Here is a 14,773-nt window from a genome sequence, read left to right as displayed (position 1 = left end):
ATACACTAGATGACCGAACATGAAAGGAGCAGCTATGGCCCTTGGCTCCTAGGCTGAAAACAGAACAGCTGAGGACTTACACCTGCCTCGCTCATATTGCTGATAGCAAATATCATAGGCACCAACACTCTCTCAGTATCTCATACCCCTCAGGTATACTAGAAAGTCTTTGCAAAGCCCTTACAAAGCAGCCACTCATACAGCATTATCCCTCACAGAATGATGGAAGGAATTATACAGGTCAGATCACTGCTCAACTCAATGTAAACTAGTAGTCACATCGTTGGGGTTGGGTGGGCGCTGAGGGGGGGGGGGGAGGGGGGAGGGTATAGTGGTGCCGTGCCCCATCCGTAATTATCCTGTCCCACACCACTGGTGACAACTGCACTCAGCAAAAACTGCAATCTCAGCCTGGGAACCGAGTGGATGAACTTCAATTGCACGAGGTGGCATTTACTCTGCCAGTTATCAAGCCTTGTTTTGAATATTCAAGCCTATTTACTTCAGGCAACAAGTTCACCCAGACACAGCTGTGTTTTACAAACAAATAATTATAATTCATTTTCCAATCGATAATGCTTTAAATGTGTGAACTGCATTATTAAATGGGTTTCAAATTATCGCTATTGATCTAGTGTCCAGAAAAGCATTAGTTTAATATATTTACCAACATAACCTTGACAGCCCCGATGAAGCAACACTGTATTTATGAAGTTGTGAAACACATGTTGGCTTGAGTTAATTTTGTAAACTGCAAAAGTGATTAAAGAAATATCTACACAACAAGTGGAGACATGCAAGATCATCTCTGACCCTCTTACTTCGCAACCTGTCTTTTCTAGAAGAGAAGTTGTTCATATTCACATTTCATGTTTTACTCTCTCTTAAATTCCCTACATATTATTCATATATTGTGCGTACCTTGTGTTTGTGTGTGTGTATAGATATATATATATATATATATATATACATATATATAAATACTCATATACACATATATATATATATACACACACACACACATGTATATGTATATATATTACCTATTTGCAGTCGTCAGTAGGTAGTTATAGTGAGGACCTAGTTTCCATAGACAAAGCATTTTTTGTGTTACTAAATACATTGGTGCTGTTTGATGAATCTTCATGAAATTTTCAAAACTAGTTTGCCATTCTCTTCAGCTGTCTAGAAAGTTTTGGGGTTTGTCAAGCAGGGGCAGAGAAAAAGTGTGGCCTCAAAACATGTTTTCCCCGTGCAATTTCCCATAGGGATTTTAGACACGACTACAGCTTGAACCTGGATGTAATTATATCAAATTAGGAAGAAAGGTAGCTGTTGGTCCAGAAAAAGCCCTTTTTGTAATTTAATGTAAATTTGTTCAGTAGTTTTGGAGTTATTAAAGTAGCACTTCTGAACAGATTTACTTCAAATCATGAAAAGCATGCTTTGTAGAGAAATATATAGCTTACTGGCAATTTTGATGTAATTCCGTTCAGCAGTTTTTGCTGTATCGCTGTTCATTATTCCTTTAAAAAAATCAATAGAGAAAGCATGTTTTGGGTACCCCCCTTCTCGGCCCCTCCACAACGAATCACCCCAAACCTTTCCAGTAAGAAACTGATGTAGGTGAACTTATACACTGTAGTTAACAAATTAATTCAAAGGAACTGCAAGTATTGAACGTGGGTGAAGAAATATATATGCGTATCTAAAAGGAATTTACTTTTAATCTTTAAAGTGCTTGCCAATTCTGAGCATGTGTGTTTTAATACTGTTTTTACAGACACTGCCAGGGTGGGTGACACCATGGGAATCCCAAGGATGTCTGCTAATGTAATTGAACATGAGGAGAAACAATCTGATTTGGCTATGGACATTAGCCCACTTGGGGAGAATTGACTTGAGCCTTATAGAGAATGCAATGCGATGATTTGTAATATAATGAATATATACTTCCTTTAAAATGTATGTATTTGTAAATATTTCAGAGAATTGATTGACAGTCAGGAGAAGTGATTAACGATCAATTGGCTGAGATTATATAATGAATTTGAATGTGATTCAGATGTTGTTTTGAATATGTAGTACTTTAAAAATGGTGCCTGCAGTTATGTTATGGGCAGTGTTTCTTTTGAGTTTATAATTGCAAAGTAAAGATGTTGGCCAGTGTCATGAACAAGGCTTGATCGTCAAAAGGTTTTGACACTTTTTAGGAAAAGTGTTATATGTTTTGGGCCCCATTTGACAAACCTTTATGAAATTTTCAAAACTAGTTTGTCACTCACTTCAGCTGCTGTCTTGAAATTTTCTGGGTGATTCATCAAGCGGAGGCAGAGAAAAAACAGGGGTGTGTGTCCAAAAATGCTTTTTTCCCATGCAAATTCCATATGATTTTTTAGACATGACTACAACCCGAACCGCTGGACGGATTTATGCCAAATTTGGCAGAAAGGTAGCTTTTGGTCTAGTATATGTGCCTTTCTGTTATTTGGTGTTACTCTGTTCAATAGTTTTTGAGATATTAAAGGAAAAATACATTTGTATATCTGGGCGATGCCTAAGTACAGATCTCATAATGAGATCTGATTGGCTGTCAGCACTTCAACCTGGAAGAGCTGGCAGCCATCTTCGGATCAATATACATGATAGTATCCCACTGAAGTGCATGGTAGTGAATTGCAGGTTTAGAGGGTCACTAAAAGAAGAACCTATAAAAGTTGATGAGATATTTTAGTTCCAATATAAATCATTTGTTGATGGTGCCATACTAATTTTAGGAATTTTGGTGTGTTCAAAAGTGATTTTATCCTGTGAAAAAGCCTTCTGCTGGGATTTCATGAATCATATTTGAGAGAAAACTGTTTTCTCATGATTTTCCCGTGGTGGTTATGGAAAGAGCTCTATAAGCTAAAAAGAGACCATATTTTCTGTAAAGTCAAACTATTTTTCTCAGCCATATGAGGATGAAGTTTACCATTCTCAGCGAAACGTGCTTCCAACAGCAGCAGCCTGTCAATTGATTCCCATTGTGTTCTACTGCAGCCTCCCACAGTGTTTTAAAGAACAACTAGAGTGCTAACAATCTTACTTATGACAAAAAGTATGGAACACCTGAAGCCATCTTGCTTGATTAAAATTGGTAAAACTTAAAAAATTTAATTTAGAAAGGAAGAAAACGAGATGGTTCATTTGACATAGAAATTATGGTGAGTGTTGTAGAATGAAAAATAAGGGCATGCTTTAAGTGAGTTCTCAAATATCTTCCCCTTCTATTTCAATAGAACCTTCTGACACGCAGAATAAAACAAGCACTTTCAATACCACCGGCAGACTGCCAGTTAACTTCCTGGTGATCAGCAGCTTTTCTACAGTGTCCTAATAAGCAACTAGAGTGCTAACATTCTGAATCTATGCCAAAACTGTAGCAAATCTGAACGCCATCTTGATGGAATTGAAGAGGAAAACTGAAAGTATTTTCGACTGAGGACACTGCAATAAATTAGGAAATCGGGGAGTTTCATAACATGTCTCCCAAGATGGCCACCAGAGAAAAAAGAGGCCAACTGTAGCACAAATATCAGCAAGTATAGCCTATAGTGTTTTTTGCGGTTTTATATATTGCAGACTTGACCCAAAGGTATTGGAGTGCTTAATATGAGCACCAGTTACATTGCACAAGGACACATTCATTTTGGTTTTAGGAATGGGGACATATAGGGCCTGATTTAGATTATAACAGACAGGTTACTCCGTCACAACGGTGACGAATACCTCGCCTGCCAAAATCTAAATCCTGATAATTCCTATGGGATTTAGATTTCGGCAGATGGGATATCCGTCACTGTGTCATACAGTAACCCGTCCGCCAATATCTAAATCAGACCCTAAGTGATTTTCCCAGAATCACAGGATGTCCAGCTGACACCAAAAATGGAATCTGGTTCCCCAGTTGAAAAGACTACAGCTCTGGCTGTAACGCCACATCCTCTCCCCTAAGTGTAACATATAATCAAGTGATCAACTGGATAAAAAAACATAAATATGGCAAATAATTTAAAAGTGTTTTATCACTATTGAAGAACTTAGAAAATATGATCTCATTTTTGTTTTTTAGATCACTAAGTATAACTATTATGGGAATAACACCCTCTTGTTTTTATAATTTCAAAAGGAAATGCTTTAGGTATTACAATTTTGATTATATCAAGATGACATCAGGCATGCCACACTTTTGTAATAAATATAGAATTTTAGAAATCTAGTTGTTCATTAGAATGCTGTGGGGAGGCAGAGGCCAGGGGTACAGTCTTGAATAATTGAGGGCATGGAGGAGGGTGCAGAGATAACAAGTTTACCACACTGGCCAAGCGGAAGGTGCAGTGATAGCAAAACGGGCCATGGACGTTAGAGGAAGAGAGGGGCAGAAGGAAGAGGAAGTGGCAGTACAACCATACATGACAACAGACCCACTTCAGGAAGGAGACTCCTGATGTTTTTAAGTCCAAAAGGGCTTTATTTTATCTGTCTCCAGCCTAATATCTCCTCTTTTTAAAAAGTCAATCAATTCCCCAGGCTTATTTTTCAAAATCTCCCTCTTACCAAGTTCAAAATGTTGGCAAATATGGAACATTGGATCAAGGAGGGCACAAGGAATGAGGTAGAGACATGGACTCAAATAACACAGGGCAGGAGGGAGATGGGCAGGGGCACCAAACTGAACTTACCAGACAGACGTCAGGGGTTACATCAGCACACTACACCATACAGGGCAAGCGGGATGGCAGAGCAGCACAATGAACTGTGGCAAGCAATATGGGGGGACAGGGCCCTGCACATGGACAACAGAGCAGAGGTAAAATAAGCAAGGGCAGCAAGCTGACCATACCAGACAGACAGGAGGGAAAGTTGCAGCTTAACGGACTATGAAGTTCAGGAGGGAGGGGGCAGGGGCACGACAGTATGACCAGACAAGTCAGGGCAGATGGGATAGGGGCCTGCACATGGAAAACAGAGGTCAAGGTGGCAGGGCAGGAGCAGTAAGCTCAACAAGGAGGGCAGGTGGGATGGGGACTGAAAGCACAGTACACCATGGAGGGTAACAGTGAGACTATAATGGCATACAGGCAAACAACAATGGGAGGAGGTCAAGGGCAGCATGCTCACCACATAGGGCAGCTGAGGGGGGCTGTGGCAGCACAGAAGACCAAGCATGGCAAGCAGGAGGGTTAGTGGCAGTACAACGCCCATGGTTGGCAAGAGGAAGGGGCAGGGGCATGCACAAAGGACCATGGAGGACAGAAGCGAGGATTAGGCGCTGGACACAGACAAGAGAGGGCAGGGAAAGGGGCTTCTCAACAGATTAACGAGGGGCAGTTGCAGCACAACAGAGCATTGAGGGCACAAGGGAGTGGCAGCAAAATGGACCATGGAGGACAGAAGGGAGTGGATAGGGGCATGAAACTCACACAGGCAGGGTGGAGGTGACAGGGCAGGCGGCAGACATCTGACCATACTGGGCAGGTGTGAGGGGCAATGGCATGCTAGGCAGGTATGAGAGGTAGTGGCAGCTCAACCAAAAACACTATAGGAGAGGCAGTGGCGGGTACATGGAACATGGTGGGCAAAAAGGTGGGGGGAAGGGGCATGCAAACAGGCATCGGAGGGCATAGGGAGAAGGGTAGCAGCAGCAAGCTAAGCACAGAGGCTAAGCAGGAGAGCAATAATGCGGCATAGAATTGAGTCACGAAGGCCGGTGAAGAGGGCAGGGACATCAAGATAAACGGAGGGCAGTGACAGCACATCAGACCATGCAGGGCAGTAGGGAGGGGGCTGGTGCATGGACTTTGCCATCAGAGGGTAGGGAGGTGGTGGATGGGGCAGCAAGCTAACTGTTCAGGGCAGGCAGAACAACAGCCACACAGGGCTGTTATGAGGGAGCAGGGGCATGGACGTGGAATAAGGACGACAAGGAGGAGGTGGGAAGAAGCAGCAAGCTTGGGTATGGCAGCACAATGCCAGGCTAGGCCCTCCATCCAACCCCCTCCCCCCCACCGTGTGTTGCGATAAAAAAACAACATTATAGTTAGGAAATAGAATAAAAAAACCTTAGAAATTCACAAAAAAAACAAAGGTTACAAGGATGTTATAGTTGGGTGTAGATTTTACGCGCACAAAACTTTAGAAATTAATCAGTTATAGTTAGGGCTATTTCAAGTAACTATAACTCGTGCCATAATGCAACTATAACTCACACCGTTGCCATGCATTTCTAATTACCCCAGATATTACATCACTCATGACATCATTAATAATATCACTGTAACATTTGCAGTAAAATTATTGATGAGAACACTGTGCAAGGCTTTGTGCGTGTTAAATCTGAACTGTAGAAGCCCACCAACTTTTTGCACCCATTTTCACTTTTTGCTGGTGTTTTGCTGAATCTGATGGTGCCCTGGGCACTGCTAATCAATCCCAGGGCCGTGCTCTGATTAAAATATTTATGGAAATTAGGGTAATTATAATTGGCAGTATCAACCTTACCTATAAGTCCCTAGTATAGGGTAGAGCATGTAGGTTGAGGGACCCCAGCATAGGTGGTGCACCCATTGGTGCACTACTGAGGTGCCCTGTGTCATTTTAAAGGAAGGCCTGCCTTGCTGACTGCTTTTAAATTAAAGTTACCTCCAAATTCGACTTTGGAATTAAAAGTACTTCCAAAGTCCTAAACTACATTACGTTTGCATATAAGTCACTCCTAAGGTGTGGCCTATGTGCTCCCCGGGTTGTGTGCAGTGTAACTCTAAGCAGGGACCTTATAAAAGATGTTTTATAAGCCTTGATGAGGAAAAATGGCCCAATTCATTTTTTCCCTCATTATAGTGAGTAGGCCCCATAGGCTGAAATGAGGAGACTTTATTTTAAATTAATAAAGTCCCAAAAGGAGCTAACTATTTCAGGTTTAGTATCAAACTGATTGTTATAATGAAACTGAATTTAATATAACTAGTTCAGGGAAAGCGTTTTAAAACTCTACCTGAAAGTTGGCAACTTCAGCTCTGTAGTGTCCTTCTCTGATTGGCCAGGATCTGGCATCCTGCCTTGATGAGATATGAAGTGGCCTGGGCTGAAGACAAAGGAAGTGCCTGGGGTAGCAGATGGTGAAACAGGATGGAAGGAGAGCAGCCACATTGGTCTTCAAAGGAGGGAAGGACATTTGGAGTTGCTCAAGACCTCCCTTATTTCCTGCAAACCCAGATAACCAGGTAACCCCTTGATTAGATCAGAGGAGGGCAGGAAAGGTGTGTGTTAAGGAATTTTAGCCACGCAAGTGGGTGGGCTCAGCCAGATCTAACCTCCAAAATTCAGATTCTGACATTTTGGATTTTTAAAGAATGTTGCTCCCTGGGACTGTTTTTTGCTACACTTCCCAGGAAGAGGGTGGTGGCCTGCCTGTGATTGGACAGTTGGCCTCCCCTGCTTTCCACCCCAGGAGCAAGGATAAATATAGCTATAGCTGCACTCAAACCTCAGACCCCTACAAGGAACAATGGCGGAAGAAGATGGACTGCCCTGCTGGACCCTTGACCTGCACCTGGACACTGCACTCTGAAGGACTGCACCAGCTGCACACTTGGGCTTCACCACTAAGAGGACTTTGCCTGGCTTCAAATGGTTCAAGAAGGAGCTCCCTGTTTCTGTTTGCTACCAAAGTCCCCTGCATCAAATCCTGAAGAAACTTACAAGCTGACCACTGTCCAGTGGTCATTTTGAAGTTTGAGCCAGGGGCACTCTGGGAGTTGGAGTCCTAACCCTCATGGAGCAACTCAGAGTTTTTGGAACCTTGAGGTGAGCTGTGGACTCCTAAAGGACCTTCAAATACCTTCTGAAAGCAGATCCAGAAGTTTTAATGAAGGCTAAAGAACTTTTCGTAAAAAGCTCCATAAAGGGGCCGACCTGACATCGTGAGTCAAGCTGGCTTACCTCAACCGTGACCGGGCCTAACTTGCAGGTTCGTCCCACTGAAAAGCTCCAGAGCCCCAGAGTTCCAGGATTTCACCGGGGGGTCTTGGAAAGGCAATCCGACGACAATGACTCAAAATCGGCTCACTGTGGAGGGTCGCCCGACGTCAGAAAGCAAAAGCTCCAAAACAGTGACAAAGTTCAAAGTAAAAAGTTGCCCGAGACTTCCCACGCACCGTATCCGAGGAGGGCTCCAGAGATATCGGATTCAAATTCAACTTCGGCCTAGACAAAGATTTCTGTCCTGAAAAATTGTCTAATTCCGAAGGTAGAATTCTTCACCGAGGTCTACTGTGATGCGTATTCGAAGATGGCTTCGGGGTGGTCAGATCGGATTAGGGACTTTGGGGGTCATTCTAAGTCTGGCGGGCGGCGGAGGCCGCCCGCCAGACTTCCCCCACCAAAATACCGCTCCGCGGTCGAAAGACCGCTGAGGGTATTTTGGGATTTGCCCTGGGCTGGCGGGCGACCGCCAAAAGGCCGCCCGCCAGCCCAGGGCAAATCATCCTTCCCACGAGGACGCCGGCTCAGAATTGAGCCGGCGGAGTGGGAAGGTGCGACGGGTGCAGTGGCACCCGTCGCGTATTTCAGTGTCTGCATAGCAGACACTGAAATACTAAGTGGGGCCCTCTTACGGGGGCCCCTGCAGTGCCCATGCCATTGGCATGGGCACTGCAGGGGCCCCCAGGGCCCCCGCGGCACCCCCTACCGCCATCCTGTTCCTGGCGGGAGACCCGCCAGGAACAGGATGGCAGTAGGGGGTGTCAGAATCCCCATGGCGGCGGAGCGCGCTCCGCCGCCATGGAGGATTCACATGGGCAGCAGAAAACCGGCGGGAGACCGCCGGTTTTCCGCATCTGACCGCGGCCGAACCGCCGCGGTCAGAATGCCCTGCGGGGCACCGCCGGCCTGTCGGCGGTGCTCCCGCCGACCCTGTCAGAATCACCCCCTTTGTCTCCGTGAGAAAAATCTTCTAGAAAAAGACTAAGGCCCTCATTACAACCTTGGCGGTCGGTGATACATTGGCGGTAATACCGGCAACAGGCCAGTGGTAATTACCGCCAAATTATGACCATGGCTGAAAGAGCTCAGATAGACAGCCACTTTACCACACCAACCGCCAGGGCAGAAACAACAGGCACCATGGTGGTAGCCGCCTACAGCCAGGCAGAAGTCAATGTTCCGCCCACTGTATTAAAAAACCCTGCAATCCGCCACCTTTTCCGGGGCTGTACCAATGACATCAAAAGCCTGGCGGAAACAGACCTCAGAAGGGAAACGACTCACCTTTGGAGACACAGGGAAGAACCACACCACCATGAAGTCCGAGCTGCAGATCTTCCCAATGATCTATGTCATCCTCCACCACGAACACCAACGACGGCGAAGACGACCACGGTGAGTACAGCCACCTAGAACAGAGGGGAGGAGGAAAAAGAGAGTGACACACACACACACACACCATACACACCCCCACCCCAACACCATACACACAATCAGATGCACAAGAAAACATATTTAACCCGTACCCCTCAGGAATAATGCAATGACAACACCAATAGATGAAAGTGAGTGTAATAATATAAATACATCAAAAATACAAACATCAAATCTAAATTTATATACGTATGTACAAATCAAGGGGCACAGCCTAGTCCTCAACATGCGTAGGCCACAGGGCCACATCGCAAAGTCCAAGGCCCCAGTTGCCTCTTGCAACAAAACGGAGAGAACCCTGCAAGGGCATCATTTCGAAAATAGGCACGCACCTCAGGAGGATGGGGAACGGGGGGGGTACCACAGCCTGCAGATGGAACAACACCACTGTTCCTGGAGGGGACAACATGCCCATTGCTCTTTGTCCTGGGGAGTGCAAGGCCACAGTCTCTCAAGTGGGTGACTTGCCCACATGCTCTGGAGGGGTCAACATGCCCTGTGCTTGGTCCTAGGGAGTGCAAGGCCACAGTCTCTCAAGTGGGAAACTGGCCCACTGGTTATGGAGGGAGATTCGTGCCCTGTGATCTTCATCCTGGAGAGGATGGGGTGAGTGGGTGCCCTACCCACTCGTTCTGGAGGGGGCATCGTGCCCTGTGCTTCTGATCCTGGGGAGTGCAAGGTCACAGTCTCTCAGCTGGGTGTCATACCCCCAGGATTTGCAGGGGGCAGGCCACAGAACAGCCCATGGCTCCAAGTCTAATGAATGTCCACAGCCAGTGACAGCTGCTCAGTGGTGGCAGTGGTGGTGCTGCTGCTGCTGGTGGTGGCGGTTTTGGGGGGAAGCTCCAGCCCATCCCCTGCAGCATCGGACGGCTGCCCACTGCTGGTGGCGGTGCTTCTGGTGATGCTGGAGGTGGCTCTAGTGGGGGGAAGCTCCAGCCCATCCCCTGCAGCCTCGGACAGCTGCACAACCATGGTTGGTGGTGGGGGCTCCAACTGAGGCCCTGCACCAGGCCCCTTCTCCTTCCTGCGGGCTGGTGCAGGCCCCTTGCCCTTCCTGGCAGCAGCTGGGGAAGGCTCCTTGCCCTTCCTGGCAGCAGCTGGCGAAGGCTCCTCGCCCTTCCTGGTAGCAGCTGGGGAAGGCTCCTCGCCCTTCCTGGCAGCAGCTGGGGAAGGTTCCTTGTGCTTCAGGGCAGCAGCCGGTGCAGGCCGCTTGCCCTTTCTGGCAGCAGCTGGGGATGGCTGGTTGCCCTTCCTTGCAGCAGCTGGGGATAGCTCCTTACCCTACCTTGCAGCAGCGGGGAATGGCTCCTTGCCCTTCCTGGCAGCACTTGGGGCAGGCACCCTTTCCGTGAGGCTGGCTGGTGACCTGGATCCTATACCACCACGAGTTGCTGTGGACACTACTGGGCCCTTGGACTGGGTGGCTGAGGTGCTTGCCTGTGTTTTACACACCCTGGCCATATGTGGAAGACGGGGGGTAGGGAAGAGGTCAATGGTGGAGAAGAAAAACCTCTCAGGGACACTGGGGCGGGAAGAGGGAGAAGGTTTGGGAGTGGAGTAGGAGGGAGTGGTTGTGGGAGATGTTTGTCTGCTGATTTTGGGTGCAGGTGCATGGGCTGGATACTGTTGTGAGGTGGATGGCTGCTGGGTGTCTGAGTGCTTGCGTTTGTGTCCTTTAGGAGGTGGGGATAGACAGGGTGGGAGAGGACACAGGGGACACATGCATGGATTTTGTGGAGGTATCTGCTAGTGAGGTGTGTGTGCTGCTTGGTGTGGTGATGCTGGTGGTGGATGTTGATGCAGTGCATGCAGGTGGGAGTGTGGACGAGATTGTGAGGGAGGTGGAGGAAGAGACGGAGGAGGGGGAGACAGTGGAAGCAGTGGATGTGGTTGTGTCTGCAACTGTCTGGTGTTTGCGTGAGTGCTTGTGGGATGAAGTGTGGTGCCTGTGTTTGACTGTGCCACTCTTGGGTGTTGTCTTGTGTGCATGCTTGTCTGTATGTGTGCATGGGTTGGGGTTGAGGAGACTGGGACTGGGAAGTGGTAGTTGGAGGGGGGACGGTAGGAACAGGGACGATGGATGCCATCAGAGAGGAGGCCAAAGCCTGAATCGATCTCTGTTGGGCCACCAATCCACTGTGAATGCCCTCCAGAAATGCATTGCATTGCTGCATCTGAGATGCCAGTCCCTGGATGGCATTCACAATGGTTGACTGCCCAACAGCGATGGATCTCAGGAGGTTAATAGCCTCCTCACTCAGGGCAGCAGGGCTAACTGGGGCAGAGCCTGGGGTGCCTGGGGCGAAGGAGATGCCCTCCCTCCTGGGTGAGCGGGCACAGGCAACTCTCTGAGGGGCTGCTGGGAGGGCGGTGCTGGTACGGGGTGGCAGCTGGCGCACAACATCAGCGGAATTACCTTAGTTCCACCTGTCATCCACACAGGACAGGCAGATGCCATTTCTGGGATGGGGGCAGGCCCTGGATTACAATTGCGTCACAGTTCACAATTGTACAATCTGGAGAAAGGCAAACAAGTACATTTCAAAATTACATAATGCATTGTACTGTTGTGGCTCCAATGTACAGTTTGTGACCGGCTCCTAACTCTTTTGCCCCCTAGATTGCAACTGCTGTGGATGAACAGGAGATGGAGACATACCCCCGTGTACAGACCCCTGGTGGACTTGGCAACAATGGAGGGCAGGCACATTATCCTCACCAGCAGACTTGACAGGGCCACAATCACAGAGCTGTGTGCCCAACTGGAGCCTGACCTGATATTTGCTATCCGTCACCCCACTGGGATTCCCCCTCTTGTGCAAGTCCTATCAGTGTTCCATTTCCTGGCAACTGGTTCTTTCCAAGTGACAGTGGGGTTGGAAGCAGGAATGTCACAGCCAATGTTCTCAATTGTGCTGACCGGAGTGTTGTCTGCCCTGATTAAACACATATGCAGCTATACTGTTTTCCCCCAAGTGGATGTTTTGGAAACAGTGAAGACTGACTTCTATGTAATGGGACATATCCACAACATAATTGGGGCGACTGATGCCCCTCCCCGGCATAATGAACAGGTCTACAGAAATCGAAAAAGTTTTCATTCAGTGAATGTGCAGATGGTGTGCCTGGCGGACCAGTACATCTCCCACGTCAATGCGAAGTATTGAGGGTCTGTGCATGATGCCTTTATCCTGAGGAATAGCAGCATCCCAAATGTGATGGTCCAACTACAGAGGCACTGTGTGGCTAATAGGTGAGCCCTGGTTCCCACCCAGTGGATGTTGGTGTATGGGTATGATGAGGGCCATAAGGGATAGTGTGTGGCTAAATGATGTCCCTCGATATTTGCAGGTGACTCTGGTTACCCCAACCTATCATGGCTCCTGACCCCTGTGAGGAATCCCAGGACAAGGGAAGGGGAATGTTACAATGAGTGAACCAGAAGGATCATTGAAAGGACCTTTGGCCTCCTGAAGGCCAGGTTTCGGTGCCTCCATCTAACAGGTGGATCCCTGTGCTACTCACCCAAGAAGGTCTGCCAGATAATCGTTGCATGCTGCATGTTGCATAACCTTGCCTTGAAACGCAGTGTGCCTTTTCTGCAGGAGGAGGAGGCTGGAGAGGGCCATGTGGCAGCAGTGGATCCTGTGGACAGTGAAGATGAGGAGGCAGAGGATGAGGACAACAGAACTGCAGTGATTCGCCAATATTTCCAATGACACACAGGTAAGACAGTGGTAACTCAAATTTCATTGTGATTTGATTGTTTGTGATTGTCACTGGCAGGCTGTGATTTCCCACTTCTAGACCCACTCACTGTACCATTTGGTACTCTTTTTGCAGATGTTGGTGCCCAACTATAACTCCTGGTGTGTTCACTGCAGCCAAAAACAGGTCTATCCTATGTGCACATTACTGTACAGTTGAATTGGAATGTTTGAACCTTGTTAAACGAATACATACTTAAATCATTTGACATACTCCATACTTGTATTTTTTCAAAGTGTGTTTATTGTAGTGCTACGAAGAAAAGGGGGAAGTGCAATGAGCTGGGGTGATGATGGATGAAAGTCCAGGGTATAGTTCCAGTCTATTTTTAGCACAGGTGCATTGTCCAAGGGGACATAGGAAGGGGAGCAATGGCAGTTCAAGGTGGACAGGGTGACAGAGTGGGACACAAGGGTGACAATCAGGAGAGGCTTATCTCCTCGTGGGGGTCTTGGCAATAGTCTCTGGCTTCTACCTGGATCACAGGGAAAATTTGCGGGGTGGTTTTCCTTCTGTAGGGGAGGGGTGCTGGTGGCCTGTTGGTCCTGTGGCGGGGCCTCCTGTCCACTAACAGCAGCAGAGGTGGAAGGTGATTCGTGGGTCATAACGTGGTGGGTGTACTTCTGTTGGTGTAAAAGTGTGGGTTTGGATACCGTCAGTTTATCACTGACCTTTGGTGTGGTGGACTTGTGTCGGATTGGTGTGTGTGTGTCATAATATGGTGAATGGATATCCACTGCGGTGGCGGTATGTTGGCGGCAGTCAGCATGCCGGTAAGTGGGACTGACCGCCAATGTCATACTGAGGGCCTAAGTCCGAAGGTAAACTTTTGACCGAGGCCTCCCACTTGCTGTAGACGAGCAGGGCTCCATAGTGGTCGGCCTCAAACTTTGACTTTGACTGATGACCAGATTAACGCTTTTAGTTTCTATGCGCTAGAAAACATTAATTCTTTAAAAATTCATATCTCCGGTTGACCTTATCTGATTTTAATTGTTTTGGTGTCATTTTGAAGATAATAATATAATCTATGTTGATTTTTTAATGTGGTTTGTGTTTTACCTATTCACTGTTTTGTGCTTTTTTAATGCTTTACACACTTATCTCCTAAGTTAAGCCTTATCGCTCGATGCCAAGCTGACAAGGGTTGAGCTGGGATTAATTTATTGAGACCTAACTGGACCTAGTAGGGGTTAGTGGGCTATTGCTAAGTGTAGGTGCTTACCTGCCCTTACCAATAATCCACTTTCCAACACTAACCATAACGTTCCTGTAACCACAGTTTTTTTTATTTTTAGTGAGAACAAAATATGTGTGTGTGTGTGTGTGTGTGTGTGTGTTAAAGGGTGGCACTACAGTTAGGAATTGTAACAATACCTAGCTTTACATTAAAAAAACTTCATAACTTTAAAGATGAAAAACAATTGTTAAAGGGACGTTATCTGAGATCCAACCCTTCTAGTTATCTCAAGTAACAGTGTGTGTGTGTGTGTGTGTCATCTGTAGCTCCTAGTGTGTTCCAAATTTAAAATAATCTTGTCAC

At 47.1% G+C, this 14,773-nt stretch overlaps 1 protein-coding gene across 2 annotated transcripts in view; it reads right to left on the bottom strand.

The window, feature by feature from the left end:
• The window catches only part of GABBR2 (gamma-aminobutyric acid type B receptor subunit 2), a 3,493,747-nt gene that overhangs the window by 1,434,914 nt on the left and 2,044,060 nt on the right, over nt 1-14,773 (bottom strand). The gene's annotated exons all lie outside the window — the stretch shown is intronic.

The sequence above is a fragment of the Pleurodeles waltl genome, chromosome 2_2 (genome assembly GCF_031143425.1).
Source record: "Pleurodeles waltl isolate 20211129_DDA chromosome 2_2, aPleWal1.hap1.20221129, whole genome shotgun sequence".
Lineage (NCBI taxonomy): Eukaryota > Metazoa > Chordata > Amphibia > Caudata > Salamandridae > Pleurodeles > Pleurodeles waltl.
Note: the sequence above shows the minus strand (reverse complement) of the source record. Positions and strands in the feature narration are given on the sequence as shown.